At 33.2% G+C, this 21,726-nt stretch overlaps 1 protein-coding gene across 3 annotated transcripts in view; it reads right to left on the minus strand.

The window, feature by feature from the left end:
• The window catches only part of LOC143229787 (activating transcription factor 3-like), a 43,732-nt gene extending 22,512 nt beyond the window's left edge, over positions 1–21,220 (minus strand). Inside the window, exon 1 of one of the 3 annotated variants that reach the window (XM_076462566.1) lies at positions 21,033–21,220. The gene's annotated coding sequence lies outside the window, so the exon portion shown is untranslated. Of the gene's footprint in view, positions 1–11,495; positions 11,599–12,271; positions 12,428–21,032 lie in introns of those variants that run through there. The other 2 variants (XM_076462567.1, XM_076462568.1) reach the window with 2 other exon arrangements.
• Positions 21,221–21,726: the final 506 nt, after the last annotated feature.

Consider the following 21,726-nt stretch of genomic DNA (forward strand, 5'->3'; position numbering starts at 1 on the left):
TTATGACCGATTTAAACCTCAACAGAGGTCTATGAAAGAGTCCATTTCATCGGTTTGGCCATCACACTTTTCACCACTCTCTCATAACCCATTAATTTATTCCAGATACCTTGTTTGTTCGTTTGTTGTTAAGCAACAGGCTATCTGTGCTATGCCCACCAGGGGTATCGAAACCAAGTTTTTAGTGTTAAATTTTCAAAAACTTGCCACTGGTGGATTCTGTGATTCACTTTAAGATTTTGATTCTAACAGTTAGCTCCGAATATGAAAGCATGTATGTTCTCGATAGTAACAGAAAGTACTGGACATTCATATTTATTATTGCTCATTCACAGTGGTAGTGACTGGTAAAAACACAAACATGAAGTGTAAGGATTTAGACTTAGCGAGATGTCGAAAGTTTTAGGACATTTTGTTCTGGCGCATCAATCTAGTGAAAATTAAGTGTCCTAATGCAAGAGCACTAGAAGTTATGGATCGAAAGACTTGAAACTTTGGTAGTCACCTTTTGCATTTTTATGATAATTATAAAGTGCTCTATGATACTGTCGTACTCCAAAATATTTTGTTGAAAATGTTTACACTGAGTAAAAGAGGGAGCCACGCATATATATAATATATATATTTTCTTTTTCTCTTTTTTTTTATACAAAACCGGAACCTATTACGTCACGTTTCCTCCAACTCGAGTTTTACGTAGTACAAAGTGATCTCACTCAACGTTCAGACGTAACTAAATCTTTGACGTCAACAGTGACCTTACGTAAAATGACGATTTAGTGACGTACGTTATTGGCGGAATTTGAATTAAGGAAGTGTAATTCAGTTCCAAAAGTTGTTAATATTCTAAAGAAATATCAAATGGTTTAGATTTTGAAACTAAATTTAACATTTTTATGTGGTTTCAAATGTTTTCTATACAACGATACAAGTTTGTCAGTGTGCATATCTCCACTTTTCCATTTAACCACTACACAACTATACAAGTTTGTTTATAAATTTCGCGCAAAGTTAAACGAGAGCTATCTGCGCTAGCCGCCCCTATTTTTGTAGTGTAAGACTAGAGAGAGACAACTAGTCATCAACACCCAACGCCAACTGTTGGGCTGCTCTTTTACCAACGAATCGTGGGATTGACCGAAACATTGTAACGCCCCCACGGTTGAAAATGCGAGTGTGTTTGGTGTAACGGGGATTCGAACCTGCGACCCTCAGATTATGAGTTAAGTTCAGCTTACTGTACAAGTAAACCATTGTACAAGGCTCTATTTAATAACAATAGAGTACACCAATGAACATATTTTTACTTGCTTACAAAGCAACTATAAAAGTATATCAGTTTACATAGTTCTGCTTACCTCTAAACTTCACTGTACAAATAGAATAAAAAATGTTAGTGTTCCTGAAAAGCACGTGCTTTCTTTTTATAGTTTAAATTACAACATTGTAATAGAATAATAACATATATAACATCTTTTAAATTTGCTTCCTTATATCTAAAAACGATTTAGATTACTGGAATACTCTGTTTCGTTTCTCAAAATGGCTGATATGGGTAATAAAACTTTAATTAAAATAAAGTGTTACTACCCATAATAACTGTCGTCATAATACATTTTTACTGCAAGTGGGTTTCTCGTCATCACGAATCTGTTCCGATTCCTTCCTTCTTTTCTTCCTTACCTATCTATTCAGTATATTAATATTTTACGGTTTCTAGTTACTTAGTGGTTAGAGTAATAATAATAATATTTTACGGTTTCTAGTTACTTAGTGGTTAGAGTAATAATAATAATATTTTACGGTTTCTAGTTACTTAGTGGTTAGAGTAAAACTAATATTTTATGGTCTAGTTTAGTGGTTAAAGTTATAATACAGGGTGTTCGGAAAGTCACTGTGCAGTTTTGTAATCATATTTTATTCAGTCTATTTCAAGCCAGCATATGATAGCGGTGTTTAGAAACAAAATAAGAAGGATCCAGGCCTGTATTGATGCTAACGGGGGTCACTTTCAACATTGTTTATAATTGTCATTCATATTTACCTCCTGTGTTCTATATTGAAAGAAGTCTGTTAATTAATATATAAGTGCACAGTGACTTTCGAACACCCTGTATTTAATGGGTCTAGTAATTTAGTGGTTCGGGTAGTAATAAGAATATTTAATGGTCTCTATTTATTTAGTGGTTAGAGTAGTAATAACAATATTTAATGGTCTCTATTTATTTAGTGGTTAGAGTAGTAATAACAATATTTAATGGTCACTAGTAAGTGGTTGGAGTACTAATCATAATATTTTATAGTTTGTAGTTATCTTGTGGTTGGAATACTAATTATAATATTTTATGGTATCTAGTTATTTGGTAGTTAAAATACATGTAATAATATTAATATTTTATGGTCTAGTTGCTTAGTGGTTAGAGTAATAATAATAATAATAATAATACTTTATGGTCTGTAGTTATTTAATGGTTAGAGTAATAATAATAATAATACTTTATGGTCTGTAGTTATTTAATGGTTAAAGTAATAATAATAATAATATTTAATGATCTAGTTAATTAGTGGTTAAAGTAATAATAATAATATTTAATGATCTAGTTAATTAGTGGTTAAAGTAATAATAATAATATTTAATGATCTAGTTAATTAGTGGTTAAAATAATAATAATATTTAACGGTTTCTAGTTATTTAATGGTTAGAGTAATAATAATATTTAAAGGTTTCTAGGGTTAATAATAATATTTAAAGGTTTCTAGTTATCTAATGGTCAGAGTAATAATAATATTTAAAGGTTTCTAGTTATTTAATGGTTAGAGTAATAATAATATTTAAAGGTTTCTAGTTATTTAATGGTTAGAGTAATAATAATATTTAAAGGTTTCTAGTTATTTAATGGTTAGAGTAATAATAATATTTAAAGGTTTCTAGTTATTTAATGGTTAGAGTAATAATAATATTTAAAGGTTTCTAGTTATTTAATGGTTAGAGTAATAATAATATTTAATGGTTTCTAGTTATTTAATGGTTAGAGTAATAATAATATTTAAAGGTTTCTAGTTATTTAATGGTTCATTTAATGGTTAGAGTACCTGACTGGTACCTGGTCGAAAAGTTTTGTTATCGTAATGTTGAAATTGTAATTGATGTCATAATTGTTTCATGATTGAAGTGTTTATGAACTCCATGTAGTTAAAACTATACAAAACCGTCAATATTTTTAGGCTTAAAAACTTTACAAAACCCTCTCTTTCGAAAATTAGGCATCACTTCATGCATGAATTTTGCATCGCTGTTTTGCATTAGGAAATGTCCTTCGACGCCTTAGCGATAAACGTGAGATCTGATAAACGTAATACTAAAATTTGAGATTCGATCTTTGCGTTAGGCTCTAAATAAATAGTCCAATATGCAGATTTGTGCTTAAACAAACTTCAGAAAACAGATTTTAGGAAATTTAAATTCAATTGAGTGAGGCACAGGAAAGGGCTGTTCAAACAACAGCCTTGAACCACATGTATTTTCTAAATGTTGAATATTTAAATTACTTCCCTTACCATAACAAAAGCGCCAGCTCAGTTTTGGTCTAATTACCAAGTCCAGGAAAGAAGTAACAAGGCGCTGTGTTGAAAAGAATGGATTTCTTCAACACTAGATTTGTTAACATTCACTTTGTCTTTACTTAATATATTAGAGATACATTTTTTGGTTATATTTTACCTTTCTATCAGTTGTTATGGTTATATTCACAGAAATGAAACCTATGTTGTTCGCAATTTAACAGTCTTTTGAATGAATCAACACCATTGGTGGAGTAGTCATTTAATTTCACGTGCTACTCAATTTTTCTTAGTTTCAATAACCAAAATAACAATGGAAAACTATTTGTACAATACAAACTGAACAATTTCTAAGAGAAAAGCAACTTATTTACAAGTCTATCAGTATACAAGTTTACAAGTATATAAAAATTCTAACAACCGTAAATGTCTATCGGTGTACAAAATTCTATTTAAGCACCATACATGTCCACCGGTGTACAAAATGCTATATATATAGCCACCAGAGATGTCTACTAGTGTACAAAAATCTACTTAACTAATATTTAAGTCCGCTAGTTTACATAATACTAATTAACGAATACAAAGTCTACCTATTTACAAAATGGTACTTAACCACCATACATGTTTACAGATGGGCAAAATTCTATTTAAATCTATTCACAGTTTACAAAATTCTACTTAACTAGCATAGAATACTACGAACGCATATAATTTTGTTGAAATCTCTCTATTAGATACCAAGCACTTTGAATATTAACTGAAGATAGACAAAAACATATTGTGTTCAAAAGATATTTTAAGGAGAGTTTGGTTTGTTTGTTTTAAACTTCGCGCAAATGTACACGAGAGATATCTGCGTTAGCCATCCCAAATTTAGCAGTAATAAACAACATGGAAAGCAGCAAATCAAAACCACCCACCGCCAACTCTTGAGCTACTCTTTTACCAACGAACAGTGGGATTGACTATAACATTTAACATTTATATATTGGAAAGGCGAGCTTGTTTGGTGATGATGGAATTCGAATGCACGACCATTTCAAGGAGAAAAAACACAGGAAACCAAAACATAGCATTGGCTAAAGGTGGAAATTCTACGATTTGATGTATTTGCACAAGGGTAAAAAATAATGCTAGTGCAACTCTTATTGTATAGAGGTTTCTTTGCACCATGAATATATAAGATTGTAAAATAAGCATCACGTCTGCCTTTAACACATATTTAACAAATTCCGTGTGTTATTATTTAGGAACTACCAGCTTCAGTGAGGAACATTCAAATTCTGTAGTGTAGATGTCATAACAGCACTTTATTTCTATTAATTGGACAGAATGATCAAAAAAGTTGGTTACGCTTTTAACCAAATAATCATGGCATTGTGCCAGAAAATTATACAGTATTGTTAGATCTTTTATGAATTTTTTTTAATTTTGCGCAAAGCTACTCAACGGCCATCTGCGCTAGCCGTCCCTAATTTAGCAGTGCAAGACAAAAGGTAAGGCATCTAGTAATCACCACCCACCGCCAACTGTTAGGCTATTCTTTTACCAACGAGTGGTGGGATTAACCGTAACTTTATAACACCCCTACCATGTTTGGTATAACGGAGATTCGAACCCGCGACCCTCGGATTATGAACAGAACGCCTTAACCCACCTGGCCGTGCCGGACATGTGATAATAATTACAATTACTTTGTGAAATAATTTTATATCATGTTTTTTTTAAAAAAAAGCATAACCAGTAAAAAAAAAAAACATCGATGTAAACAAATTAATTAATTTTATTTAAATAATTCGCACAAGTGTTAGAGGAGAAACAGTTTGTTGAAAAACATGTTTAAAATTTTTTTATTATTTATTTATAATGTATATAACTTAACGTAAACAACTGTATTAGTATTTTAGTCACGTATTTATTTTATAGGAAATTAAACTTGCCTCCCAGTGGCTCAGCGGTATGTTTGTGGACCTACACCGCTAAAAACCGGGTTTCGATACCCGTGGTGGGCAGAGCACAGACAGCTCATTGTGTAGCTTTGTGCTTAATTTAAAAACAACAATAACAAATTAAACTTATGCTTGAAAGTTGATAGGTTCACATATTAAAGTGTTCTAGGACGTTCATTGCGATATTTTACAGTGACTCCTTCAGAGGAGTGGCCCTTATGCCCCCAAACTGTCCCGTTTTTTCTGTCGTAAAATTGACAACTACAACGAAAAGATAATCTGAATTTACTTACTGTTAAGGGGGAAGAGGACCTAATCTTTAAAATAAACGAAATACAGGATCTTGTAGGAGTTTTCGTTTAAAAATTGTAATATTAAGTTTTGATACCGACAAAAATCATTGTTTAGTCTCAGATCATAAAATAATTTACGATTTATTTATTTACAAATGTGCTACAAAGACAATCGACAGGGTCAACGGTTTCCTCTAACACTCCCACCCCCAAACATCTCGTCTTGCAATGCTTGAAAAGTGCTCTTGTTTTGTTAATGAGCCTTTGTTCTTTTAATGTCCTCCACGCAGTACTGATGTTTTAATTACCTTCAGTTTATCTTTGGGACTCCAGTACATTTAGACCTAACTCATTAGAATTATAAAACAAAGCAAGAGATTATTTTATCGATACAATTCAAAAGGTGTGAATTGTTAAGATAATACTATTTTTTTCTGTTTGTGTGTGCATTTCAGTACACTTATGTCTGAATATGCGAAAGAATTACGTACACAGCAGACACAATTGAAGATATTTTATCTAATCTATGCTACACACGACGACAACTAAATGTATACAAGAACTGAATGTTATCGACATTACTATCGACAAACAAGCAAAGAAACGTAAAGGAAGTTTACATGCTTTCCTTTCTGATAAGGATTTGCACACCTGACTGAAGAGTTAAATCGGAATTAAATGTTCAGAGATAGCGCTAGTCATATCAGGAAACATTCCAATAAGACGTTATCAGATCGTGCAACATTCCGATAAGACGATATCAGAATTAGTTGCCACCTGATCTATCAACCAGGCTTTCTTTTTATTTTAAAAGAGTTTTGTAGACGAACACCTGTCACCAGATCTATCCACTTTAGAGAGAGAAAGAAACAAAAACTTAAGAGTTAGCCATATAAAATCTACCAGAGATGCTACTAGAATAGCTACCTCTTACAACTATTCTTGGAAAACTTAATTCTGAAAAGTTGTGAAATGAAACTGAAACCAACAGAATAACGTATTTCCCAAAGATAACTGAATAATCCTGAAAAAAATCAGATTAATTTTTGTAGGTTTGTCCAAATCGAAACGATGATTAGACCATCTAGAAGTTCGTGTTACTCGTTCTACAAAACTTCTTAAAAGTTCAGCCTTTTTCATATATATAATCTTCCTTTTATAGAAGAACAAAGATGGCATATACTTAATACATATGAAAATAAACGCCATGAAGCACATAAATCTGAATAGTAAACCCGACAGTAGAATAACCCAGTAGAGTATTATCGATCCATGGTGGAAGATGTTACAATAGAATGTTAGTAAGAGATTTGTGGAATCGCATCAGAAAATAAATATCTGCTGCCTCTCTTAGCTTAAAAGTTGAAATATTATTTTTATAGAAACATAGCAGTTATAACTTTTTCATAAAACTTACCCTTTCGATTTATGTTTTATTTACACAGAAATATTTGTGCATGTTTTATGCCAAGTGACAAATAAAAGAAACGGTGCAACAAGAAGCAGTTGTTATGGGATCAAATAAAGGAGACGACAAGACATGCGTTATTTTTATAAGTTCAAATAAAAGAAACAGTACGGCAGGCAATAGTTGTTATGGGATGAAATATAAAATGGTACAACAGGCAGTAATTATTGTGGTATTAAATAAGGTAAACGACAAGACATGTAGTAGTTGTCATGGGATCAAATAATACAACCCATTTAGTCATGTACTGATAACCTAATTGTGCGCTTCTCCTAAATTATGAAAGCACTATCACTTTAAATTTTGTTTTTAATTTAATGGAAATTATTCATTATGAACATGAGAAATTCTAGCACCTGTTTGTGAATATTCACAAATTTTATCGCACCAAAAGGGTAATAGCCTATAGCCGAAACGTTGCACCATAAAAGTGTGAAAGCAGTAGCCCCCAGTGGCACAGCGGTACGTCTGCAGACTCGCATCGCTAGAAACCGGATTTCAATACTCGTGGTGGGCAGAGCACAGATACCCCATTGTGTAGCTTTGTGCTTAATTCTAAAACAAACAAACAAATCAAAGTAGTAAAACTGTGCCAAGCTACATAATGGGCGAGCTACACTGTGAGAAATTTAAACCCCGAATTTGAGCATTATAACTTCTCAGTTTATCAGAGAACTACCGGATAAATGCGTTAGCAGTTTTAGGCCAGTACTTCCATCTTTTCTCGAGATATTTCGAAAAATGTGTATGTCGTAGAAAACTTATTTTTTCTCTCATTGTCGTTCAGTTATTTCCCTTTGCTGAAGTTTTCTGACAGGGCGTGAAATCCTCTGAAACCTGTCGGACTCAACAGAAAGCCTGATATGACAAGGTGGTTAAGGATCGTAATCTAAGGGTCGCGGGTTTAAATCCCCGTCACACCAAACATGCTCGTCCTTTCAGCCACGGGGGCTCTATAACGTTCGATCAATTCCACTATTCGTTGGTAAAAGAGTAGCCCAAGAGTTGGAGGTGGGTGGTGATGACTAACTGCCTTCCCTCTAGTCTTACACTGCTAAATTAGGGACGGCTAGCGCAGATAGCCCTCGAGTAGCTTTGCGCGAAATTCGAAAACAAACAAACTGAATAGCAAAACGAAATACTAGTACAAGCTTGTTGGCATTTGTTACTTGCCAGAAACTTGTTAAAACTATCAAAGCGTAAAGCTATTAATGTGAGGTGGAGAACAAAAAAAAGTTTACAACAGTTTGTTATTTAAGGTTAAACATATCTTCGAAGATGAAACATCTAAATAACATCTTCATACAAAAAAAAAAAACAACTTCACGCTTAGCATTGTCTAGTATAAGGTCTTGGCTGGATGTCCATAGCTTGAGTTCAAATGTCAAACTTGTGATCCAACATAATGATAGAAATTATAAATACTTTGCAATTTATTAATCAAAAACAGATAGAATATTACGACTATAAGTATACGAGTGCCATTTTTAGTACTACCAAACATAAAAACAAAGTAAGCATTTTTTCATAGTTTTCTTCTGTTTTCTTAACTTCAGAATTTTTTTTTTAACTTGGTTATTTTCTATCATAAGAAAACAATTACAAGAAAAGTGGGTTGTATCACATTTCTTGAAATTTAGGATTGACGTGTGTATCTGCGGGCGCATTAGTATACATAATGCGTGCGTATTCTAACCTTTACTGAGAGCGTGGGCTACCGCTAGAGGTCTTGATTAAGGACGAGGGGTGTGATAAGTACGAGTCATGAGGGCATTTCTCTTTCATGCTCAGTTATGATTAAAATGATAAAATGTTAGGAATTATCGCTGACAAAAACAACACAATCAACACGGTAATTAAACCTACTTCAAAATCTGTTAATGCGTGAAGTAAAATTTTAAATCTGTTGCCATAACAGCAACAAGATTTCATTCTGTTAAAAACTAAAGCGTTAAATAGGCTAGCGAAGAAAATGGTAATGGAAGATTGGATTAGCTAATTGAAACGATAAGTGCTTGAAAGTAAAATTGGATGGCCGACATTTGAATAGATGTGAAAAGATTTAAGCTATACGACACGTAAAAACATGCTAGTCTACCTTGAACGTCCACTTGTGATAAATAATTCTGTAAAATGTATTAACGATAAAACAATTCTAGCAATATGCAAGATTCAGTCGCTTCTTTTAAAATCTTCAATAAGTTTTATACAGTGGTGTCGGAAGGGGTTGAAAAATGGGGTGCTTTTCGAGACATGCAGATAATATAAAATATAATTGCTATTTTAGTCGTACATATAAAACTGGAGGTACTGCAGTACCCCCGGTTACGACGCCTTTGTTTTAATATTTTTCGTGCGATTGTTTTGAATTTCGCGCAAAGCTACACGATGGCTATCTGCGCTAGCCGTTCCTAATTTAGCAGTGTAAGACTAGAGGGAAGGCAGCTAGTCATCACCACCCACCGCCAACTCTTGGGCTACTCATTTTACCAACAAATAGTGGGACTGATCGTCACATTATAAAGCCACCACGGCTGAAAGGGCGAACATGTTTGGTGTGACGGTGATTCGAACCGGCGACCCTCAGATTACGAGTCGAGTGCCTTAACGACCAGGCCATGTCGGGCCCTTTTTCATGAGATAAATTCAAGTTACTTTGTATTTAAACAGAGCTTACTTAACAGAGATTAAATACTGATATAAAACATGTCATAAATGTAACTCCGACTAGAATTTCTCCATGGATAATTTTTATGCTAAGCTGTTTTATAATTCAGCATTATACAAAATATTTTAAAAAGTATACTTGTATATTGATATGAATATTTTTATTCTAGTCCTCTGTACTGCCCTAAAATGTATCTTCCCGGACTCTTTTTGAACTATTATAAAATTGTTCATCTAATTAAATGACTTTATGTCGTTCAGTATCTTAACATCGCAATCTACATGATATAAAGACGTTTTTTTCTTCTAGGTTTTAACCTGCATTGTGTGTCTGAGGAATGTTCTATACACATTTTGCAACCTTTATTATAAACGTAGTTACTCTTGTGTTGTCGTTTATATGCACAGGGTCTACACCAATCAAATATTTGCATTTGAAATTAGCAACGATTACGGACATAATTACTCTTATATTGCTGTAGTTTGCATGTTCAAGGTATACACCAATCAAATATTTGCATTTTAAAAATATTTCAGTCTACTAGACTGATTTATTCTCACATTAAATAAAAATCATTATCAACCTGTTATGTTTCAGACAATATCACTATGATACGTATATAACAAACAGACATATAATAAAAAATAATAATACCTAAATTATTTAGTCTCTTCTGTGACTGTTAATGTAAATCGTAATGAACAGCACAGTGCCTTCAACCTTCAAATCCTTTATATGTGGTGCAATTTCCGCAGTTCATATCTATTCAATATATATCTAAAATATTCCATTCACTGTTGAAATATCAATATTTTAACTAAAGTAAATTAATATATACCACGTGCAAGATAATGTGAAATACACTGGCAACCTGACTATTATTATTTATTTGAATATAATATGATTGTACTAGCACAATGTATTCTTAAGGGAACGTTAATACAAACCCACTGCGAAAACCCACAAATTTAACTTTTATGATAGAAACGAGAAAAATATTTTTACACTTTTAAAATAACTAGTTTGATCAAAATACACTATTTTAATAGATCACTTGTAAGTTTTGAAAGTATTTTGTAAGAAGGAAACTGGACGATTTCAGTCAGTTTTATTATACATGTGAATATATATATGAAGATGAGATTGGAGCAGGAAGAAAAGATATGCAAAAAATAAAATTAACTTAATAAAGGCGGAAGATGTGGAAAAAGAGAATGTGTAATAAGGCGGAAGAATGTGAAATATTGCTCGAGTTAAAATGATTAGCAACAGGAAGGAAGATGAAACAACAGTGTTAAACAATGCGTGTTTCTTATACCAAAGTAATATCGGGCTATCTGCCGAGTTCACCGAGGGAATCGAATCCCTGATTTTAGCATAGTAAATCTATAGACTTACCGCTGTACCAGCGGGGAACATGAAATTAGGTTAAAATACAAGAGGACGAATAGGAGAACAATAAAAACCTATTGGATGAACACCTACAAAAATAATTAACACCCATAATTTACACGCATCAAACATGCAGATAGCGTAAATAAACACCTACTTACTTTATTTTACACTGCAACTGCATAATAGACCGACTTCGTTGTAATGAAACACGATATCTACGGTTGTAAGACCTCACTGTCATTCACCACTGAGTCACGTGGGTATATAAATGTGTATATGTATATAAAAAAAAAGTGTCATAATGAAATCAAACAGGATATCAATATTTTCTGTGACAAAAAATAAACGAATTTTGTTTCGTAAAGTGAATATATTTTATTCATTATTAAAAGATTTTAAACTAAAACAAAACACGTTTTTACGATATTAGGTCATCGCGTCTGTGTACGCATGTAGTGAACACTTTTCCGAGAAACGTACAAGCAAATCCAGATCTACTTAAAATTATTCAGTTTAGTTTGTTTTCGTTTTAAGTGCAAAGATACACAATAGACCACTTGCTCTGAACCCACCAAGAGATCGAACTACTACTTTTAGCATTATAAGCCCTCACGTTTACTCCGAACCGTCGGGAAGATGGGAACAACATCCTTTAGTTGTAAAGTTAAATTAGTGATCAAACTTTCCAGTTAATTAAACTTGAATAACCAAACTGTCCGACTGTCCGAAAAGTAAAGATTGAAATAGAGTCTTATTAACTTTGGGAATTGTGATAAGGAACTGCCTAGAAATAATAATATAATAAAAAATTATTATGGGTAACTAAAGATAATATTTTAAACACATGACTAAAAGTAAAATTCTAGAATGTTTGAGAATATACAGTTAAAAGTTCTTAACTTAATTATGTTCAATTGTGTAGAAAAATAATTACCCAATAGTCAATACGAATGTTCTAATAGTCATCAAATTAGGCTTACATAGCGAACCATGTTCCTGTAAAATGTGCAGTCTGTTAGATTAGGAAAACCTGTACACTCTACACCCACAGATAAAGAATGTTTGACGCCTGCTTTTTGAACCTAGACTGTATGGCGTTAACCTACCAACCGCTATTCTCTGAGTCAACTGCCGGATGTAAACTTAGTGCGTGATACTTATTTGCATGCATATCCACGTGTTAATTAATTTTATATTTGTATTGAAGTTACAAAAGAAAATGATTAAAATAAGTTGTTAAGAGATCGTTTAAATACGTTTTATATATTGTTATTTTATTTACATTTACATTTCTTCTACAGTATTATTCAAGCTCGTTTTTTTATCTGTTTTAAGGTTTACAAATGAACTAGAAATCTCCATCCCAGTGAATAGCCTAAAATAACTTGGTAGTTAGGGAGTTCGACTAGCAACCTACGTGTCGTGGATTCGAATTCCTGTCACCAAACAAGTTCATTTTTTCAGCAGTGAGGGTGTTATAATATGACGGTTATTCCCATTATTCGGTGATATAAGAGCATAACTGGTTTTTTAATGAATTTCGCACGAGGGCTATCTGCGCTACGTATCCCTAATTTAGCAGTGATAGACTAGAGGGAAATCAACTAATTAAGGTCATTCATCGCCAACTCTTAGGCTACTACTTTAACAACGACTAATGTGATTAATCCTCATGTTATAATAGCTGAAAATGCAAGCATGTTCGGTGACGGAGATTCGAACTTACGATCCTCAGATCACGAATCGAGCACTCTAACGACCAAGCCATGCCAGGCTCCTGGTAGATGAGTAGCCCAAGAGTAGGTGGATGGTGTTGATTACTTGCTTGCCCTATAGTTTATCACTGCTAGGTTATAGACAGCTAGTGTGAATATTCCTTATTGTAGCATTGCGCGAAATTCAAAGCAAACAATCTATGACGGAAATGACGTCTTGTTTGTGTTGAATAACACACAGAAGAAACCTAAACAATGTGGAAATAAGGCACATTTAACTTAATATGAATGTCATTCAAAACTAAATAACTTAGAGAAAAAAACGAATTATTATTTAGAATGTTGTATATAAAAATATTTTTAAGTATAATTTAATTGTCTTCCAGTTTGTTTTTTTCCAATACGGACTTTTTATTGTCAATCTGTTTCATTTTGTATGGAACGTTAAACTCTCTCTTCTATGTCACTATTATCTCTAATCATCATTTGGATTTTCCAATTGGTCTCTTGTCACTTGGTCGTCATATGTTCACTTTCACTGTCTAGAAAAGTTCATCCATACGCCATACTCACATCACTGGACTTTAATGAGCAGTATTTCAACTATTCCTGTCATCTTCGATACCCTTTCTCCTTTCCTTTCAACTATATATCTCCTATAATCTACCTCAAGAATCACCAGTTTATTTCCATCAGAATTTACTCATATGGTGCCCTCAGAGGCTTAGCCGTAAATCTCAAACACTGTAATCCTTAAAAACGGGTTTTGATACCAGTAGTGGACACTGCACAGATGGTCCCTAGATAACAACAAACACGGTTTCCATGGCTTCATCAGAAAGCTTTTTGTTTTACTTCAAGCTCTGCAGCTACCCTGTCTTCTTAGCTTTCCATCATCATCTGAATTTCCTTATTACACTATCAGTCGGAGAAGTTTAACATTTTTCAATAAGAATACCTTATGTAACCCTTAATTTATAGAGAAATATTTTAACCAGATCTTTCTCTTTTACTCAGCATGAAAAGCATGCATGCTTTCGTAATTGGCAAACTCTGTTTCGCCTCGTCAATGGATTAATATTGTTTTTAAGCTACTCGTAATTTATTTCCAGGAGTCGGAGCTTATTTCACAGCTTTTGTGTTATTTGTGGTTGCATAATTAATATGAATGGAAAATGTCAACAATATCCCAATGATTTATATCTATCTGGAATTTGTCTATGTGTTTCGTGGTTTGTCATGTTAGGGTTAGCTCGATTGTGTTCTGATACTTCTGAGATTTAATTTCTGTCTCTGCTGTGAAATATGAGGAAATCTTGTTAGTTTCTGACATTTCCGCTAGGCTACACTGCCACAGGGAAGATAACTTGTCAATAGCACCCAACATCAACACTTGGAGATACTCCAATCGAGTATTGTAATTCGACTGTCACTCTTATAACTCACCAATGGCCCAAAGTGCAGAGTTTTACACTGTGACAACGAGAAGTAAGTAATAGATCCCTGGATTCACATCCTGGCGTTTTTATGTTGGTCAGATCGCAAATATTTTCCTCTGGAAACACTAGATTATTCACATTTTATATAATCTCATTATCTAATTAGTTTTTTTGAAAATACGCCTTGAAATATCATTGTTATGGTTCATGGCCTAAACAATGACCTCAGTCTGGTTACTAATTACTTCCTAATTTGTTTTTATTGTTAGGTACGAATTAGTTTATATCCCACGTTTTGGTTTTTAGTCCTTTGCAGTCGTCAGCGAAATATTGAATTATATAGTTTTATGGTTTATTAATATTGCTCTGGTTTTATGTTGTTTGGATGTGAGAACTCTTTACTACCTCCTCTTAGCTTTTTTCTGTAATTTCTTTATCATCGAATGGTGATAATTTACATTGTAAAGGAATGTTGCCATGTTGTGTTTTCTTCCTCCTTAGCATTCCCTATATTATAATCAGTGCTCACTCTGGAAACGAGGCAGTCTACGACGCTCGTCTTTGGGTGGTTTTATCTATATTTAAGGTATCTTTAGGTTTCTTGTGAGCTTCTGTGATTTGAGTTATTGTTCCTGGTGATAATCACGGCTAGAATCTTGTAAACTTTTTCTTTCTGTTTCAATCGTGAAATGTATCGCTGTGTCTTGTGTGTTCAAATGTGTGGTCACATTACGAGTCTTTCATCAACATCTCCCAGCTAAATCCTAGGTGTTGAAGATGTTGGTTTGAGAGCATTATCCTCGAAATGCTCAGGAAAGAGGTTAATGAGAACTGGTGAGCCCATGGCTGGGCCTTTTTGGTGTTGGTAATACACTGTATTATCTAGTTGTAAGGAAGTTGGTTTGATACAGAAAGTTCTGTTAGAGCGAATATTGTCGGGTAAGGGGGGCACGTTCTTTGAGAGTTATATCATTTTCCAGCTGATAATAGAAAGTATGTAATGCGTCAAGAGTTCGTGCGTTAGTGCACAAGTTAGATATATCAAAACTGACCATTGTATCCTATGAGATTGTCGTGCCTGCTTTTAATATCTCTACAAACTAGAATTCGACATCTACAAGATAGCAGGCTGAGGGATGCAGCCGTGAATCTCTAGGTGACAATGGGACAGAAAGTATAGCGTTCTTTGTGAAATGTATGTTTACCGTCGTGGAAAATAAATTAAAGAGTCTCTAATTCTTTTACCCGAATCCATTTCGACCAAAAAACGACAACAAAAATGGGTGATTGAAAAATAAAACAACAGAATATATATCTAGAAATAGTATACTCATACATATATGAATATTCTCTTATTGTCTGTTTATAAATTAAATTTGCTAGCTCTTCAAACACTAGCATCCCACATTTTAACAACTTTCCATTCTTCAATGAAATCAAATAAAACATTTTACTTGGACTTCCTAGACCGATCCAGGCCCGGCATGGCCAAGTGGTTAAGGCACTCGACTCGTAATATAAGGGTCGCGAGTTCGAATCCCCGTCACACCAAAACATGCTCGCCCTATCAGCCGTGGAGGTATTATAATATGACAGTCAATCCCAATATTCGTTGGTAAAAAAGTAGCCCAAGAGTTGACGGTGGGTGGTGATGACTAGCTGCCTTCTCTCTAGTCTTACACTGCAAAATTAGGGACGGCTGGTGCAGTTAGTCCTCATGTAGCTTTGCGCGAAATTCAACACACACCAAACCAAACCTAGGTTTGATAACAATACACTGTTTATCAGTTTGTTATGTATGTTTGAATAAACTAAATGTTATGATTGAACAAACCATATTCATTTCTTCAGAAGATTCCTTTTCTCAGCTTTAAAATTAAATCAGGAGTAACGAATACTCATTAATAGAATTTCATTTGAAATATTTGACATGGAACGAAAAATATAGCTGAGCACAATTACGCAAAAGGAAACAAATGTTTTAACGGTGTAAGACATCATTAAAACTAATTTCCTTTAGAAGGTTCTTAAAATACAAATAATATTAGAGCTTCCATTATATGTATATTAAGTTTTGAGCGTCTATAGTCAAAGCCTCTGAAACTATCCCGTTTGTAATGATTAACTGAGAGATAGGAGAGCATTGATTTAATATTGTATCCGTTATATCCTATTAATTTTTATATTCTGTTTCATTTATTAAGGTTTGCGAGAAATTGTGTTTCGTTTGTTTTTAAAATAAAAAGTTTTTGCATATCTTTATTTTAGTACCGTATTAATTCATTTCAAAAACAATGTGGGACAATGGCTAAGTCGAGATCTAATGTGACGACTAGGGTAAACAGCCACGTCACAGACCCCAAATTTCGGGCAGAACTGTTAACCAGAAGAGGGACAGCTAGCCAACAGCACCCATTACATATGTGACTACTCTTAACCGTATACTGTTTGTTTTGTTTGTTTAAGAATTTCGCACAAAGCTACACAAGGGCTATCTGCGCTAACCGTCCCTAATTTAGCAGTGTAAGACTAGAGGGAAGGCAGCTAGTCATCACCACTCACCGACAACTCTTGGGTTACTCTTACCAACGAATAGTGGAATTGATCGTAAATTATAACGTCCACACGGCTTAAAGGGCGAGCATGTTTGATGCGAGAGGGATTCGAATCCGCGACCCTCAGATTACACCGAATACTAAGTGAAGTTGGTGAACAAAGTTATAAGTCCTAATAGCTGAAAGTTCAGCACAGCGGTCTGCACTCAGACATCATAAACATTAGGCCTATAGGAAATAGACAATTGAGAAAGAGCATAATTTCGAGAAAAAAAAAAAACAACTTAAAGTATTTTTAATTTCAAAAAAAGAAACAAACAACATTTCATTTTTGATGAAAGATACAAACCATACCGACTTATAAATATGCCATACAATAAACACTGGATTAAATGTTTGAAAGTTTTCAGCATATCTTACTGTTAATTCGTGATAACAACTAGCTACAGTTGGAACTGCAGTTGGTTCCAATTTAGTTGAACAAGAATACTCTACAACATGCGTTTTTCTTACAAATTGTAACAAAATGTGAAATTGTAAAGTTTGAAACCTGGAGTTTCAACAGGAAAAAAAAGTCTGTTCCATCGGAAACTAGAATTTCAAGAGAAAAAATACAGTCTATTCAATCCGAAACTAAAGTTTTAAGAGGAAAAATAGATAGTCTGTTCCATCCGAAACTGGAGTTTCAAGAGGAAAAATAAACAGTCTGTTCCATCCGAAACTGGAGTTTCAAGAGGAAAAATAAACAGTCTGTTCCATCCGAAACTAGAGTTTCAAGAGAAAAATAGGCAATTTGTTCCATCCGAAACAAAAGTTTCAAAAGGAAAAATTGACAATCTGTTCCATCTGAAACTAGAGTTTCAAGAAGAAGAATAAACAGTGTTGTTCCATCCAAAAATAAAGTTTCAGTAGGAAAAATAAACAATTTTTTTCCATCCGAAACTAAAATTTCAATAGGAAAAATAAAGTTTTTTTTTCCATCTAAAACTATGATCGAAAACAATTAAAGAATCCTCTGCGTTAGCTTTTAGCAATCAGGAAGAGCAACTTGTATTAGAAATATTATAAACGCTTTAGTGAATGTATTTCCAGTGACTTTCAATATTATATATATATATATATAATTGGCTTACTTCTGCGTTCTGAATTTTAGAGAAAGGTGTGAACGCTTAATAGCCATAAGTCACCAGTAAGACTTCACAGGAAATAAATACGCAAAGTCATTTTTTATACATAGTTTAGAGTTATTGTTTATGTGATATTTTAAGTAATCCCGTGTAGTAAATCCTGGAAGCAATATATCCAACTCCCTTGATCCTGGTACTCAGTATTAAACTTTAGACAACCTAAATGTAGGTACTTTGTTTCAATAAACCCTTATACATCTATGTCAATTTGCGCGTATGTCAGTGGATTCTATGGAGACACGACGACACCTACAGACAAAATGTCGAGTACTCTCCTAAAAAATGCAGGATAAATTTAAACATTTAATTACTATAACTTATAGCGTTCCCTTAAACAAGTCCTTAACAAAGATTATATAGAGTTTTATATATAGTGGTTATATAGTGTTTAATTACTATAAGGTATAACGTTCCTTTAAACAAGTCCTTAGCTAAGATTATATAGTGTTTTATATATAGTGGTTATGTACTCTTTAATTACAATAAGTTATAACGTTCCTTTAAACAGATCCTTAGCTAAAATTATGTAGTGTTTTATATATAGTGGTTAATTTATATAAGGTATAGCGTTCCCTTAAACAGATCCTTAGCTAAGATTATGTAGTGTTTTATATATATTGGTTACATAGTGTTTAATTACTATAAGGCATAGCGTTCCCTTAACCAGATCCTTAGCTAAGATTATATGGTTTATAAGTCAAACTGTTAATTTTTGTTACAGTAACACTTCATTAGTGGATGATCTGATGTCACGGAATTAGATAGAGTTCGTGCTTCACGCTATCATGACGCATAGATATGTAATGTGTGTATACTTAATTTAAGTATTTCACAAGAGAAACTGTAATGACTAATTCTTTTTAAATATTATTTACGATTTCGGCTGCAAATGTAAACGTTTGGCGGTAAAAGAAACTATTTTTACTACAAAGAAAACTAAAATGTTTTTAAAAACAATTGGCAACTTGATGAAGGTTTTTTAAACTTTTGATACTGATCTTATAGATAGCAAGATGCACTAATGATGAGCTATATTCTGAGAATCAGAATTTTAAAAGATGTAGCAAATAATTTTAAACCACCAGCTGTATAGAGAAGTTTACAGAATTCACAACGATTCCTTAGTTTAGGGTGTGGGAATAAATATTCTTCCTGTGAGAATATTAAGACGGCTCCTCAAATACTTTGTAGTTCACTATCCATGAAAATATTTTAATAATTCGTACAATTTCTGTCAATAAATCTCCGAAAATATATTAAGCGTTTAATCCGACCCGAGTCTAGAACAACACGGATTCACTGTGTTTTGTCAGATTTTATCTCCAATCCATTATCAAAAGTTTATATCGGATAACTTCTAAAGCCTAGAAATCCGAATACGGGACGGAAGTTTGTTATATGTTAAAATAATTTATCATTATGCAAGTTAAAGTGTTGAACATTGTGACAAAAAATACACTTACCAACTTTATCAGGACTATATTCTACCTTTCATGTTCAAATAATAGAAGTAACATACAAATGAATAGAGTATATTGTCTAATGTGAAAATCCGAACTATTTATGGTATTTAATCATTACTGCTAAGGCTTAGAGCTATTGTGTTAACATAAATAAGATTGATTCCGTTTAGTAAAAGGTATATAGTTTTACACTTTATGAATGTAATAAAATATGCTCCACAGTAATTACTGAGATTCGATAGCTAACATCACGTGTGTTTGTGTACTGCTTAAAACTGTAGGCAGAATATTTCTCCAGAGTCTAGAGTAAAAGTACGTATAACTCATATACTCATAACGAGGAAGTGAAAATAGTCGTAATCAGACGTGAACGTGATTTGTTAGTGAAACGTAATACATGATAATAATATGAAACCGTACAGAATCAAACATACGTTAACACGATTTCCTAGCAAAATGTAATACATAACGAAGAAGTGAAGCGTACAGAATCGAATATAATTGAGTTTAATATACTTGCAGAATGTAAGTAACAACAAAGTGAAACCGTCTCAGATCGAATATATTTTTAAGAAGATGTCCTAGAAAAATGTAGTATATAACAAAAGTGAAACATTCAGAATCGAACATACTTGAACTTAATTTACTAGTAGAATCCACTTAAGAACAAAGAAACCGTTTAGAATCGAACATATTTTTGAGATGATTTCCTAGGAAAATGTAATATAGACAAAGACGTGAACCCCCTCAGAATTGAAAGTACTTGAATTATCTATACTTTAAAACTATATAATGTTACTTATAATAAATAGGTAAAGCTTTTAGAATCGAACATACTTGAACTTGAAGTGCTTGTATTTTAAACTCATAAAATAAAACACATAACAAGTTAGCGAAAGTGCACAGAGTCAAACATACTAGCAATACATTTACTGAAAGCGATTTGTTATTAACTGAAGATGCTTAGAACAGAAGATTATATATATCTCGATTTCCTAAAAGAATGTTGTTCACAGCGAGATCATAAATTTACTGGTAATCGAATTGCCCTGAACTTGATTTTCTCGTACTTTAAAATCTATAAAATGTTCCTCATAAAAAAGAAATGAAATCACCCAGATTCGAACATACTTGAACTTCATTTGCTAACAACTTGTTATCTTATCATGATTAACTGAAATATCTTAGAGCACGACACGCTTGAACTTAATGTTCTAGCAAAGCGTTTTATAAAATGCTAACAACAACCACTAACTAACGAATGAGCTTAGTTTTCAAGATTCGGGTATACCATACTCATTTCTTTTCAGTGATGGTCATAAATCGACGGACCTACCTGTGAAAGGATTGTTGTTCCTTCCCTTAGAGTAAAAAATCTTGCCTGCTGCGGTAAATCAATGTCTTCTTAATACATGCGCGATATTGTACACATCAGTTTCCGTACACTGAATGTCAACTTGTAACTCACACGTTTCTCTTACTACATTGGTAAGCTTTCTCCTCCGTTTTCCTGGACCATTATATGTCATTTTCCCCAGAACATTTTATACGAAGGGGAAGGGCGGGAAAGAATGATGTCACACTACTTCTCTGTGATTGGACAAGAGTTGAGCGAACGCCTTCAGTGTTAATTAAGTAAAGAGTTGAAATACACACCATAATGGCAATGGATCAAGGTCTTTTCCACCCTAGGACTCTTCCATTAAGTGAAATAACCACTTCCTAAGATAACACTTGACGAAAGCTGTTGCTATAGGTATAGTCCAACGAAAACATTTTGTTTGTATAATACGCAATCTTCGTCCCTTGTCTAAGCTTGTTAAATTTTGCCACAAACAATACAATAACATTAAGTTATTTATTAGTGTTTTACATAAGGTTTTGATAGTTGTAAGTGCTAGCTAAATATTTGACGGAAACAGCTGTTGAAGTGAATTTTTAAGGAACTTTATATATGATTGTTTTTGGTTTCCACTCAAAGCATAATTTAATAGGTAGACAAATTGCTTTCTTCAAATATTTCATCGTAG

This window comes from Tachypleus tridentatus, chromosome 10 (assembly GCF_004210375.1).
Source record: "Tachypleus tridentatus isolate NWPU-2018 chromosome 10, ASM421037v1, whole genome shotgun sequence".
Taxonomy (NCBI): domain Eukaryota; kingdom Metazoa; phylum Arthropoda; class Merostomata; order Xiphosura; family Limulidae; genus Tachypleus; species Tachypleus tridentatus.